The sequence below is a fragment of the Erinaceus europaeus genome, chromosome 14 (assembly GCF_950295315.1).
Source record: "Erinaceus europaeus chromosome 14, mEriEur2.1, whole genome shotgun sequence".
Lineage (NCBI taxonomy): Eukaryota > Metazoa > Chordata > Mammalia > Eulipotyphla > Erinaceidae > Erinaceus > Erinaceus europaeus.
Genome location: NC_080175.1, coordinates 2,377,668 through 2,390,514, shown reverse-complemented (window position 1 = coordinate 2,390,514; position 12,847 = coordinate 2,377,668). Strand labels below are relative to the sequence as shown.

Below are 12,847 nucleotides of genomic sequence, written 5' to 3'. Positions count from 1 at the left end.
GGAAGGAAGGAAGGAAGAGAGAGAGAGAGAGAGAGAGAGGGAGAGAGAAAGAAAGAAAGAAAGAAAGACAACATGATGAGGAAAGGGAAAATGATTTTCCAGTCTGAAGCCCTAGAAATCATCGCCTGGGCTCGCTGTTAACGGCTTCCTTACGTGTTCACTTACTCATTGCTCTCACTGCGTATTTAGTAAGTACCTGTTAAGTGGTGGCACTGCTGTTAGGATTTACTTAGAGGAATATGTTTGGGAGTCCTGTGGTTTCTTTTCTCCTTTTTGGAAGCAGTACTGGGAGGGGGAAGTTCTCAGAACTATGGCACAAGGGCAAACTTAATATTTTGTATTAGATATTTTAAGTCTATTTATTTATTATTGGATAGAGAAAACAGAGATTGAGAGGAGAGGGGGGAGAGGGGGGAGACAGAGAGACACCCGCAGCCCTGTTTCACCACTCGTGAAGCTTCCCCCTTGCAGGTGGGGACCAGGGGTTTGAACCCGGGTCCTTGTGCCCTGTAATGTGTGAGCTCAACCAGGTGTGCCATTGCCTGGGTCCTAGACCAACCTGTTTTTTAAAGACTCTTTCCAGTGGGGGATTGGCACATTTCTGTGGTGATGCCCACTCAGTCCTGCCTCTCTGTTCCCGTTCCTCTCACAGGGTGGGCAGACAGGGCCTCCCAGTCCCCCCCCCCCTCTCTCTCTCGCGCGCCAGGTTACAAAGAGTTGCCTTCTGGGATGTTTCTCCCAGAGTACCCTCTGGTTTCCATCGCCAGCGGCGCAAGATGCCTCGGGTCCCAATCACTTCGCACTCACTGCACCTCTCACTCCAGCTTCTCTCCCGCTTTCTCTCTCAAAGTGGAGACTGAATCTGGAAGTGGGGGTGGCTGTTGACAGCACTCTAGGAGGGTCATCGTCCCCAGGGAATGGAGGGAGACCCCCCCCCCCCCCGTCCTGCTCGTTTCATGGCTCCTCCCTTCTCTCACCTCCACACCCAGTGTCTTTCCCCTCTGCACTGTGTCGCTTTCTCTGAGCATCTTAGAACTAGACTTAAGCCCTGTCTGTCTGTCTGTCTGTCTGTCTGTCTGCCTGTCTGCCTGGGGACCGGGAGGCTTTCCTTCATCCTGGATGGAACCCTGCCCCCCCCCCCAACTTGAATTTCTGGAGCGCCTTGAGCTGGGTGGGGCCGTGTCACTCCGCCCTGTTCTGCTCCATCCCACAGCCAGCAGGCCTGTGTGGACACAGCGTCCTCCACGCATCCATCCATCCACGTCCCTCCCCTGCTCTTGCCAATCCCAGAGTCCAGGCCATGAAACTCCATTGTCTCTGCCGGCATGCCAGCCACACTGGCGACAAAAGCAAGCGGGTCTCTCAAAGCAAAACACAACACAGCCTGGGTCTAACCACTGAGCCCCGATGGACAAGAAAGACACAATCAGCTGACAGGCGCAAACCGCTTCCCAGAGGAGAGACCCATGCCACTGAGGAGTGATCCAGATATATGCGGCAGCTGGCTGAGGAGGTGACGCAGGGTCCCTGTGCCCCTCAGCTGACCTTAGCCAGCAGAGAGGAGGACCCCAGACTACCAGGCCTCTCTCTCACCCACTCCCTCTGGGGTGCTGCGGAGGAGGGCACAGCCTGCCCCCTTCCCAGACCCGTCCCCTGCTGTAGTTACTGCAGTCCTGTTTCTGCCTGAGGCCAGATTACCAAGGACTAGACTGGATCTTCCCCCTCATGCCTGCAGTGTAAAAGCACCACCAGCATTTTGGCATGCCATGTGGGCTCGTGGCAAAGTCTCTTCACCCCTGTGGTGGCTGTAAACGTGTTTGCTCAGGTGACTGTAGTGTGCAAAAGAGTCTCTCGCCCTCTCCCTCCTTCCCTCTCCCTCTCCCTCCCTCCCTCTCTCTCCCTCCCTCTCTCTTGCTCTCCCTCTGCCCCTCTCCCTCTCCCTGTTCGGTTCCCTCCGAGAGGTGACATGCAGGATGTGTGTGGGGGTACAGGAGCCTTTGGGTAGTCAGTCCAATACAGTCCATCCAAAGCAATATTTACAAATCATGGGGCTGCAGGAAGGCCATTTCCAATTCCTTTGACATAAGGCTTCGTGCAAAAGTCTGGAGTCTAGAAACAGAGTACAGGGTCCCTACTCACTGGCTTTCTGTTTGTGTTAATTTCTTCCCAGGCCACTGGGAGCTGGGCAGACGGACTGATGCCTCGGAGACTTTGATCTGTCTGGGGTGGGGGGTGCTCTGTGCTCATCTGAGTCTCAGGTCGTCACCTGATAATGTCTTTGTGGAACGTCACAGTTCCTCAGTTCTTGACGGCGTCAGCGATGGCTAAAGCCAGGTAGCTCCCATTCGCCCAGATCTCTCTCCTCATTGAAGGGAGACCTGGGCTTTCTAGCGGGGTCTGAATTGTAGGCGGGGAACGTGTGAGGCTGTGTCGCTCCCTGACTACGAGAGGCAGTGCTGGATCACTGGGAGGCGGCTCCCTACCCCGAGTCTGAATCAGATGGCTTTCCACGCACAGTCCAAAGGGTTCGAGCCTTACTCTGCTTGGCTCCCTGTTTAATGCGAGGCGACATCTCCATCGCCGTGGAGATGGATGGCAGCGGGATCCCACAGCGTGGTACCAGATCTCTAGTCTGTCCTTGGTATAGTGCTTCTGAAAATAAGCTGATGTCCTCGGAGATCGGATGGGGGGAAGAACCCAACCCAAATGTTTGTGGGAGCCTCTTCGCGGGGGGTATCAATCATTCTAATTTCACTTTAAAATATGGAAGCCACTTCATAATGTGATGAAATATTAAAATCCATCAATCAGGCCAGCTAATTTGGGGGTGGGGAGGGAAGATCTTGGGTAAAGGTGCTGGGGGTGGTCTTCCCATTGGAGAGGAGCCTTTTCCCAGCCATGGCGCCTGTCTCCTCTGAGGTGCCTTAAGGACCTCAGTTCCCCCCACCTCCCCCTTTGACTGTGCCTGGTGTCACCTGCCCCTCACCTGTGTGGCTCTCCAGGCATGTGGAGTGCAGCCTATCTGGGGAGAGACTTGCAGGTGACCTCTCTGCCTCCCCCCTGCCGCTTGTGGTCTTGGCACTAAAGCTCTGTGGTGTGGCCGGGAGGCAGTCTGTCCCCAGCCCCAGCGCCCCACCTCCCACAGAGCTCGGGAGCCCGCACTGGGTGAGAGCAGACAAATGTCTCACTAAAGTGCGCACATCTGCCCAGCTGCTCTGCCGTCATCAGCTGCGACTTAGGAGAACTGCTTTTGTTTCTCTCTCTCTCTGAGTGCTGATCTCAGTGAGGAAGAGTCTTCCTGGCTCTCATCTGTTCACTTATCTGCTTGACTCCACCCCACACACCCCTTCCCTCAGCCCTCTCCCCATGGAGAGAGAAACAAAAAGACCAAAAAATAATAATAATAATAATGAATAAACCTCTGACCTGCCTGGGAGGAAACAATTGTGGCAGAAAAGGCAGCAGCCCCCCATCAGGAGAGTGCTATGCAGCTGGCTTTTCCACTGAGCTGTTTGAGAGCTTTGTGCAAACAGGGAGCTCTCCAGCCTGCGCCTTATTAGCCGGTTTCTTAGCCAGTGCTGGTGCTTCTCAACAGGATAATGGGCCTGCTTGAAGTCCAGGCTCCACGTCTTGATCGCAATAATAAAGAAAAGGGGGGGGGAAAATCAAGCCGAGGCAATTGGAGTAAGTTTCAGGGCGGACTTTGCTTTTCAAGGGCATCCTGAGTGTACGTCTGGTATTTCGCTTTAGAAATTAAACCAAATCATTCCATCTTTTAAGGAAATGAAGCCGGTGAAGTGAAGACAGACTAAAACTCTCTGGAGCTAAAATAATTTATGCACAATCATGCAATTAGCGGTCGCTCTGCTAGACATTTCCACCCCCCACAGCACCCCCCAAACGCATCTCTAATAAAACTTCCAGGAGGAGCAGTACCATCTAATGTAAGTAGTAAACACAGGGAGTGAATCATTAATATCTGGTGAGCCATGCAGACGGCAGGGCTGCCATTTCTCCTTCCCGTGGCTCTGTGCATGTCTGCTAATCATCCTTGCAGGGATGTTGCAAAGATAAATATAAACTTTCTTTTTCTCTGAAAAAGTAACATTCAACAGGACCCGAGTAGAATAAATAGCACAACGTGAATAAGGAGGAGAAAAGGAAAAGGAAAAAAAAGGCAGCACTTTCTGCCTCTGCAAAGTGATGATTTACTCTGCTGGGTTTGGTGCTGAACCCTGGGCTGTGTGTGGACTCTGGGGGCAGCCAGTCTGGGGATTTCAGAGGAGCATTGCTTTTTTTTTTTTTTTGGTCTGGTCTTCAGCTCTGTCACCTTGACAGCTGACCCCCACCCCCTTTTCTGAACTGGCAAAGGGGACATCAAGAATCCCCCCCCCCATGAGAGCCACAGGGAAACCTGCCAGCTCACCCCAGCCTGCATCTTGTGAGGACATCCCGTGGGTTCGAAGCCAAGCCAAGGGCCGGCCCGAAGTTCCTTCCCACTCTCAAGAGTTCACCTCGGGATGCTTCTGCAGAACAGAGGCACCTAAGCACGCAAGGTCAAACCAAACTGCCTCGCTGCCACGTCTGGCCCCAGGTCCCTGCCGGGGCTCCCAGGCCCCCTGGCCATGATCTGGCAGCTGGAGAGGGGTCAGGGCTGGAGGCTGGCTCTGTAAGAAGGGCAAATGCGCCACTCTCCCCGCTTCCCTTCTGCCCTAGAGAGGCCTCTCCTACCCCCCCCCCCCCCAATCCTGGCTGCCCCTTCTCCCTCAGTCCATCCCCACACCATCTCTAGACGCACATAATTCGGGGGTCACGCACATAGCCAGGGTGCGGCTGGGGACCCGGGTGGCGCGAAGCACGAAGCAGGACCGCCTGGCACTCTGCACTCCGGGCCAAGGCTGCGCCCTGGCGCCCCCACCCACCCCCTGGGCCGGTCCCCTTGCCCCCCACCCGCCGCCAGTCACCCTGCAGGTTTGCAGCATCATTGGGGTTCCCGGTCATGGGGGGCCCCGTGGGTGCAGCCTGCAGCCCCCCCCCCACCCCGCAGGTGCCGGCCCGAGCGGGCGGGGGCCGCCTCTCACGTGGGCAGCGGGCAGGCCTGCGCCCCTCTCCTGGGCGGCGGGCACCAGGTGGGGAGGGTCCCCGGCCGCCCCGAAGTTAACCGGCCGCCCTGGCCCGCGCACTCCGCAGACACTTCCAGCCTCGCCGCCTTCCGGCCGGCCGCCGCGCCCCCCGCCCAGGCCGTGGCGTCGCGGCGGGTCCCGGGAAGGCGGGGGTCTCGGCGCCCCCCGCCCGCTTACCTCCGGGCTCACAGGCGAGTGGCGGTCGCTGCGGCGCCGGGCGCGGGCATGTCTCTCCGCGGACCCGGGCGAGCCTGGCGCGGCGGCTCCGAGCGCTCCGGCCGGGGCATCCGCCGCTCCCGGGCTGCCGGCTGTGCGCGCAGGGCGGCGGGGCTCCGCGCTGGCCGCCCCCGGCCCCGGCCCCCCGGCCCCCCGGCCCGCTCGGCCCCGCTCGGCTCCGCTCGGCCCCGCTCAGCTCCGCTCGGCCCCCCGCGCCGCGGCTCCGGGGACGCCCGCCCCGGCCACCCGGCCACCCGGCTCCGCGCCCGCCGCCGTCCTCATTGACTGCGCTCGCCGCCTGCCCGCTCGGGGGCGGGGAAGTCCTTGTCGCCGCCCCGCGCCCGCGCCCCGCGCCCCGCGTCCGCGAGGTCTGCGCCGGCTGGTGGCGGGCGGGGCCAGGAGGGCCAGGGAGGGGCGCCGCCTCCAAGCTGGAGCCCAGGGCCCGGGGAGCCGGGGGAGCTGGGGGCCGGGTACCTGGGGGGCTGGGTGATCCGGGATCTGGGGGCCGGGGGAGCCGGGGTCTGGGTGATCCGGGATCGGGGGGCCGGGGGAGTCGGGGTCTGGGTGATCCGGGATCTGGGGGCCTGGGGAGTTGGGGTCTGGGTGATCCGGGATCTGGGGGCCGGGTGATCCGGGATCTGGGAGCCGGGGGAGCCGGGGTCTGGGTGATCCGGGATCTGGGGGCCGGGTGATCCGGGATCTGGGGGCCGGGGGCCCGGGTGATCCGGGATCTGGGGGCCGGGGGAGCCGGGGTCTGGGTGATCCGGGATCTGGGGTCTGGGGGAGCCGGGGTCTGGGTGATCCGGGATCTGGGGGCTGGGGGAGCCTGGGTCTGGGTGATCCGGGATCTGAGGGCCGGGGGAGCGGGGAGGGGGCGGGTGATCCGGGATCTGGGGGTTGGGGGGGGCGGGGGAGCTGGGGGGCCAGGCGATCTGGGATCTGGGGGCTGGGGGAGCCAGGGTCTGGGTGATCCGGGATCTGGGGGTTGGGGGGGTCGGGGAGCCGGGGGGCCGGGTGATCTGGGATCTGGGGGTTGTCTGGGGAGCCGGGATCTGGGGGGTGGGGGGCGGGGGAGCTGGGATCTGGGGGCCGGGGGAGCCGTGGTTCAGGGACTGGGGGAGCTGGGGACCCGGGGGCAGGGCAGCTGCCCGGGGGCTGGGGGCTGGGCGATCCAGGATCTGGGGGCAGGGGAACCGGGAGCCGGGGGAATGGGGGAGCAGGAGCGGGGGGGGGGGGCTGGGGGAGCGGGGGTGGGGGGCCAGCGGAGCGGGCCGGGGGAGCAGGAGCGGGGGAGCGGGGACCGGACGGGGTGCGGAGCCGGGGCGGAGCAGGGGAGCTGGAGCCGGTGGCCTGCCCTGCTCTGGCGGTGGGGCCTCGGGCTGTGCGGGCTGCAGGCGGCGCTGTGCCTCTGCTAGAAACTTGTTGAGCGGCTGAGGTCGCCTTCGGCTCTGGGGAGGGCGCTTGGGGGCTCTGTCCTGGCTCTGCAAGCCCCCGGGGGACCCCCCCCCCAAACCTCACCTTCAGGGAGGGTGCTGGGGGGCTCTGTCCTGCCTGTGCAAGCCCCCGGGGGAGTCCCCCCAAACCTCACCTTCAGGGAGGGCACCAGACTCTGGCTGTGGAAGCCCCTGCGCCCCCTGACCACAAATGTCACCTGTGGGGAGGTTCTCTCCCAGAGGGCTGGGCGGGCTTTGGTCTTGCAAGACCTCATTCTCCAGAGGGAGCAAGGGGACTCTGTCCTGGCTGTGCAAGGCCCCGGGGACCCCCTCCCCCAAAAAAAACTCTCACCTGTTAGGTGGACTCCAGGAGGCCCTGTCTGTACAGCCCCCTGGGACCCCCGCCCACCACCACCTCACCTGTGGGGCGGTGCTCTCTGAGTGGATTGGGAGGACACTACTCTGTCCTGGCTGTGCCATCGCTGGGGACTCCCCCATCTCACCTTCCAGGAGGGTGCCCCGGGGCCTCTGTCCTGGCTATGCAAGCCCCCAGGGATCCTGCCCCCCTAACCTCACTTGCAGGCAGATGGATGGCAGGGCATCTTGGTGGGGGGCTGGGGCACAGTCCAGCCTGGGGCAGCCTCTGTGAGTGGACACCGGTATGTCAGGTCAGCTGCGAATGAGTGACCCCAAGCTGTAGGTTCAGGAGGGGGTCCCTTTCCTCAGTCCTCCAGACACACCCACTTAGCTCTATGCTGTGTTTGCTTCCGGGCCTCGGGCAGCAGGGGGGTGCTGAGTTACAGGTCGCTCAGAGAAACACATCCACCTACCCCCCACCCGGTTCAGTGACCAGGGTGCTTCTGTGCCCAGAGCGGCTGCCAGGGTCCCCATTAGGGCCTGGTGCCTGGCCTAGAAACAGAATAGGTCTCCTTGTCCCACCCCCTCCTGGTGTTCAGCTGTGGGGCTTTAAGTTCCCGCTGCCTGAACATTCTTGAAAGAAGCCACAAACATGGTCTGAACATTTCCCAAGAAAACACGGCAGGGGTGGTCAGAGCTGGAGAGAGGGGGAAGAGGTGTGATTCAGAAGCATTAGGAGGGCAGGAGGCACAGAGTCTGCTAAGCCAGACCTTCACAGCTGCCCGGGCAGCACCTGCCCTTGACCCCAGCACCTGGCTCCTGGGACGCAGCCCTTCCTCGTCCAGCTGTACTGGGCTGACCTGGGCCCTGCTTTATTTTAGTGTCTGTGCTTCAGAAATGCCTCGGGGCCTAGTGCCTTACTGGTCTCTGAGGGCACTGGGGGGCGTTGCATCCTCAAGCCCCTCCTTTCTCCTCAAAGCTGCAATCCCTGGACACCCAGATGCACTCAGCAGTCAGTCCTGAGCCTCCCCTTTTTGCTAGTGACTTATTCACGTGTGTATTTTTATGAGAGAAAGGATCCAGGGAGGGGAGAGGCAGGGTACCCGAGCACTGCCTAATTGGCGTAAGGTGCCGCCAGAGGTCGAAACTCTCTGGTCCTTGGCGTGCAAGTCCTGTGCTCTGACAGGCTGAGCTGTCTCTGCCTTCTCGCCACAGGTCTTCCGCATCCCCTGACATCTCTTCTCTGCCTCCCCCAAAGGCTGATGGGAGCAGGCTGGTGAGAGAGGGGGCCAGGGAGGTGCAGACAGTCTAGAGCCCTGAAGCCCCTGCTCTGCTTTTGGGGACACTTAGGGGTGATCCAGGGTGGCTCCTTGTCAGGAGGGATCAGTGGGCCTGGGAATCAATCACTGAGGTTGACCTGGGCTGAGTTGTAACTGTTCTCAGCCTGTCACTCTCCCAGGGGTCTGGGGAAATTTCTGCAGATCCCACTTTATTGCTAACCATGGAATCAAAGTCTTGACTTCCACCTCTCCAACACGTCGCTGTGAATAATGCTGCCAGGCTCATCGGGCTGTGGTGACGGTGGGAAGGACAAGGAGACGGAAGACAGAGGCCCAGCTGCCCACACCGGTGGTGCTGTATGCTGGGGAGAAGGCACTGGGGGACAGGCCTGGGGGTCCACAGGATGCAGACTGAGGGAAGAAAATGGGAAACCATCTTCAACTTGGGTGCTGTTCTCAGCCCTGATCCAGATTTCTTCCTTTCTTTCTTTCTTTCTTTCTTTCTTTCTTTCTTTCTTTCTTTCTTTCTCTCTTTCTTCCTTTTCGTTGCCCTTGTTGTGGTTATTATTGTTGAAGTGGTTATTGACGTCGTCATTGTTGGATAGGACAGAGAGAAATGGCGAGAGGAGGGGAAGACAGAGGGGGAGAGAAAGACAGACACCTGCAGACCTGCTTCACCGCCTGTGAAGCGACTCCCCTGCAGGTGGGGAGCCGGGGGCTCAAAGCCGGATCCTTACACCTGTCCTTGTGCTTTTGCGCCACCTGTGCTTAACCCTCTGCGCTTACCGCCCGACTCCCCTGATCCAGCTTTCTAGTCTTGTTCTCAACTCTGACGCCATCCTCCCAGACTGTACTTCAGTCCACCCGCATCTTAGCTATCAGATTCAAGCCCAAACTAGAAAAGTCATGGGCCCCTAGGAATATACCTAAAATAGACTTTGTAGCTTCTCTTCACCCTAAAATCCCCATTCTCATCTGCTTTATTCCCACTTTTTAGTTCCTGTTTATTAAACATCTTGTCCTGCTTTATGTCTTACTGTCTTTCAGCCACCAAGTTGCTACTTTGATTCCTTTCTGACTTCCTTGGGCAGACGACCTCACCCATGTGCCCCAGAACTTACCCTCTTCAGAGCCCCACCCCACTAGGGAAAGACAGACAGGCTGGGGATGTGGATCCACCTGCCAACATCCATGTCCCACAGAGAAGCAATGACAGAAGCCAGAACTCCTACCTTCTGCACCCCAAAAGTAATTGCTGGTCTATACTTCCAGTGGGGGAGAAATAATAGGGGAAGATGACCCGAGGGCTCTGTTCTCCAATCCCATCAGGACCCAGAGAGAGAGGAGGAAAGGACATTCGGAAGTAGGAATAGGTGTGGGCATGACTTGGAAGGGAAGAAGGGCAAATATTTATAAATAGTTCTATTTACAGAAATAGTTACAGAAAGAATAGTCAGCCCATATCTCCTACCTTGAGAGAATTACTGTAGCTTCCAACAGAGGGAATGAGGGTACGGTACTCTGGTGGTGGGAACAGTGCAGAATCCTGCTATCTTAGAGTTTTATAAATTAATAGTAACTCACTAGTAGAATAAAGAAACAGGAAGCTGTAATTGGCGTCTCAGTAGCCACACTCAGCTAAAAAGGAAGCGTAATTAAACTTCTCAGTAGCGTCCAGAGGACTGGGGGATGGAGGGGCTGACTTGTCTGGTGGACTCACAGCCTCTTGGGAGCACAGGTAAGAAACACCACGGGTGCCTCACTGCTTGGGGACCAGACTTCAGTAGAGCACTGCTGAGCCCTGCCGGCAACTCGCTCTCACGCCTTGGAGTGGAGAGAGATGCCACAGAGGGGAGGGAGGCAGGTGGGCCATTCTGTTCTCATCCGCAAGGTCTGTGCTCAGACCCCCCCGGGAGAAAAGGCCAACTTCCTCCTTCCATGGCATCTTTTTAAGTGGATGAGACATTTGCATATTTCTAAGGTTTGAAGTGAGTTGTTATGTTCAATTTCCTTGGGAAAAAAGAGTTAAGATTGGTTGAGAGTAGTCTCATTTTAGGAATCAATTAGGTTGAAATTGGTTTCTTACATTTTGCCTCAGAATTTAACTGAAAGGAATTTCCTGAAAGTGGAACCCCTGAAAGAATAAACATACAAGAGGACTTGCCAGGTGACTCTGAGCAAACAGCGGAATCTCTCTTTGGTGATATTCTCTTTCAAAGCATGTGGATCTGGTTGAGTGCATGGCTGGGGTTTCGGCCCTACAGTTTAGTAAGTGTCAAAGTCTCAATTTCATCAGAAGTGAGGAATTCCCAGGGTCAGGCAGTGGTGCGCCTGGTTGAGCACACATATTGCAGTGTGCAAGGATCTGGGTTCAAGGCCCTGGGCCTCTGGGAAGCTTCACGGGTGGTGAAGCAGGGCTGCAGGTGCCCCCTTTCTCTCTCTCTCTCTCCTCCCTATCTACCCCTCCCCTCTCAGTTCCCTTCTGTTCCTATCCAGTAATAAAAACACATCAATAAATACAAATATTTTGGAGCCTGGTGGTGGCGCACCTGGTTAAGCGCATGTATTACAAAGCACAAGGATCTAGGTTTGAGCCCCCGGTCCCCACTTGCAGGAGGAAGGCTTTACGAATGGTGAAGCAGGGCTGCATGTGTTTCTCTGTCTCTCTCCCTCTCTATCACCCTCTTCTCTCTTGATTTCTGGCTGTCTCTATCCAATAAATATAATTTAAAAAATACAAATATTTTAAAAATTTTTTAAAGGAACAAGAAATTCCTTTTTTTTTTTCCTTTCTAAGTTAGACAAGACTATGCAAATCCAAGGTAAACAAGAATGCTTTCTGACAGCTTTGCTCACCTGAGTTCCAAAATGGAAATAGCCGAAGTGCCCGTCAGCAGTAGGAGGGGAGGCCGCTTCTAGTTCTAGTCTGCTGTGGAGGACTGGCTGTCGGGCTGTCCGCCCCTGGCAGTGCTTGTCATTTCCTGGCCTTTCATGTTTCAAAGCGACCGTCCGTCGGCCTTTGTCAGAACCAGCAGGGTAGAGCCTCGGCTTCAGAAGCCATGCGGATGGAGCAGCCTGGACAGGACCTCTACAAAGGGACGGGGACTCCACTGGCCCTGGCCCACAGGAGAGAGCTCTCACATCACACACACCTCCTCCTTTGACTAGTGTGTTGTGAGAAGCCCTTCCTCACCACTCCTCTCCTTATCCTCTGTTCTAACAGAGGATTTTTATTTTTAAAAACATGTTTTATTTCGGGGGACGTGTGGGGGGCGCCCAGTTAAGGTGCCCCAGGTGGGGACCAGAGGCTTGAACCTGGGTCCTTGTGCACTGTAATGTGTGAGCTTATCCAGGTCTGCCACCGCTTGGCCCCCTATTTTATTTTATTTTATTTTATTTTATTTTATTTTATTTTATTTTATTTTATTTTATTTTTCTGTTGCCACCGGAATGATTGCTGGGCTCAGTGCTGGCACTAAGGATCCACAGCTCCTGGTGCCTGTTTTTTTTTTTCTCTCTCTCTCTTTCTTTCTTTCTTTCTTTCTTATTTTTTTTGCCTCCAGAGTCATTGCTGGGGCTCAGTGCCTGCACCATGAATCCACTGCTCCTGGAGGCCATTTTTCCCTCCTTTTGTTGCCCTTGTTGTTGTAGCCTTGTTGTGGTTATTATCGTTGCTGCTGATGTCGTTCGTTGTTGGATAGGACAGAGAGAAATGGAGAGGGAAGGGGGAGGTAGACAGGAAGACAGACACACCTACAGACCTGCTTCACCGCTCACAAAGTGTTCCCTCACCTTGCAGGTGGGGAGTGGGGGCTCGAACCTGGGTCCCTGTGTATGGTGATTGACAGGCCTAAGCGAGTGTGCCACTGCCCGGCCCCAACAGCAGGCAGTGCTCTCTGAAGTTGCAAGTCCCATCTGACCCTGGGTCATCAGTGGATCCCTTGACTGGTTTCCATAAGCGGCAGTGTAAATATCACCGAGTCCTTGGGCGATGGGGTAGGTCACCTTCTCACCTCCCACTTTTTTTAAAGATATATATTTAATATTTATTTATTTATTCCCTTTTGTTGCCCTTCTTGTTTTATTGTTGTAGTTATTATAGTTACTGATGTCGTTGTTGTTGGATAGGACAGAGAGAAATGGAGAGAGGAGGGGAAGACAGAGAGGGGGAGAGAAAGACAGACACCTGCAGACCTGCTTCACCGCCTGTAAAGCGACTCCCCTGCAGGTGGGGAGCCGGGGGCTCGAACCGAGATCCTTATGCTGGTCCTTCCGCTTTGCGCCACCTGCGCTTAACCCACTGAGCCACCGCCCGACTCCCTCACCTCCCACTTTCAACCTACCTAACCTGTGTTCTTGGGATGGACATGCTGCAGCTCTGGGGAGCTGGCCCGTGTGTGTGTGAGCACATACCAGGAGTCACGTAGCCGGAGTTCAC

The 12,847-nt window shown here is 57.0% G+C and overlaps 2 protein-coding genes across 2 annotated transcripts in view; one reads left to right on the top strand and one right to left on the bottom strand.

Annotated features, from left to right (window-relative positions):
- Window positions 1-5,585, bottom strand: part of INSYN2A (inhibitory synaptic factor 2A) — a 71,761-nt gene extending 66,176 nt beyond the window's left edge. The window contains exon 1 of the mRNA XM_060171093.1: window positions 5,301-5,585. The gene's annotated coding sequence lies outside the window, so the exon portion shown is untranslated. The remainder of the gene's footprint in view (window positions 1-5,300) is intronic.
- DOCK1 (dedicator of cytokinesis 1) overlaps window positions 1-12,847 on the top strand; it is a 319,977-nt gene that overhangs the window by 133,439 nt on the left and 173,691 nt on the right. The window lies entirely within an intron of this gene.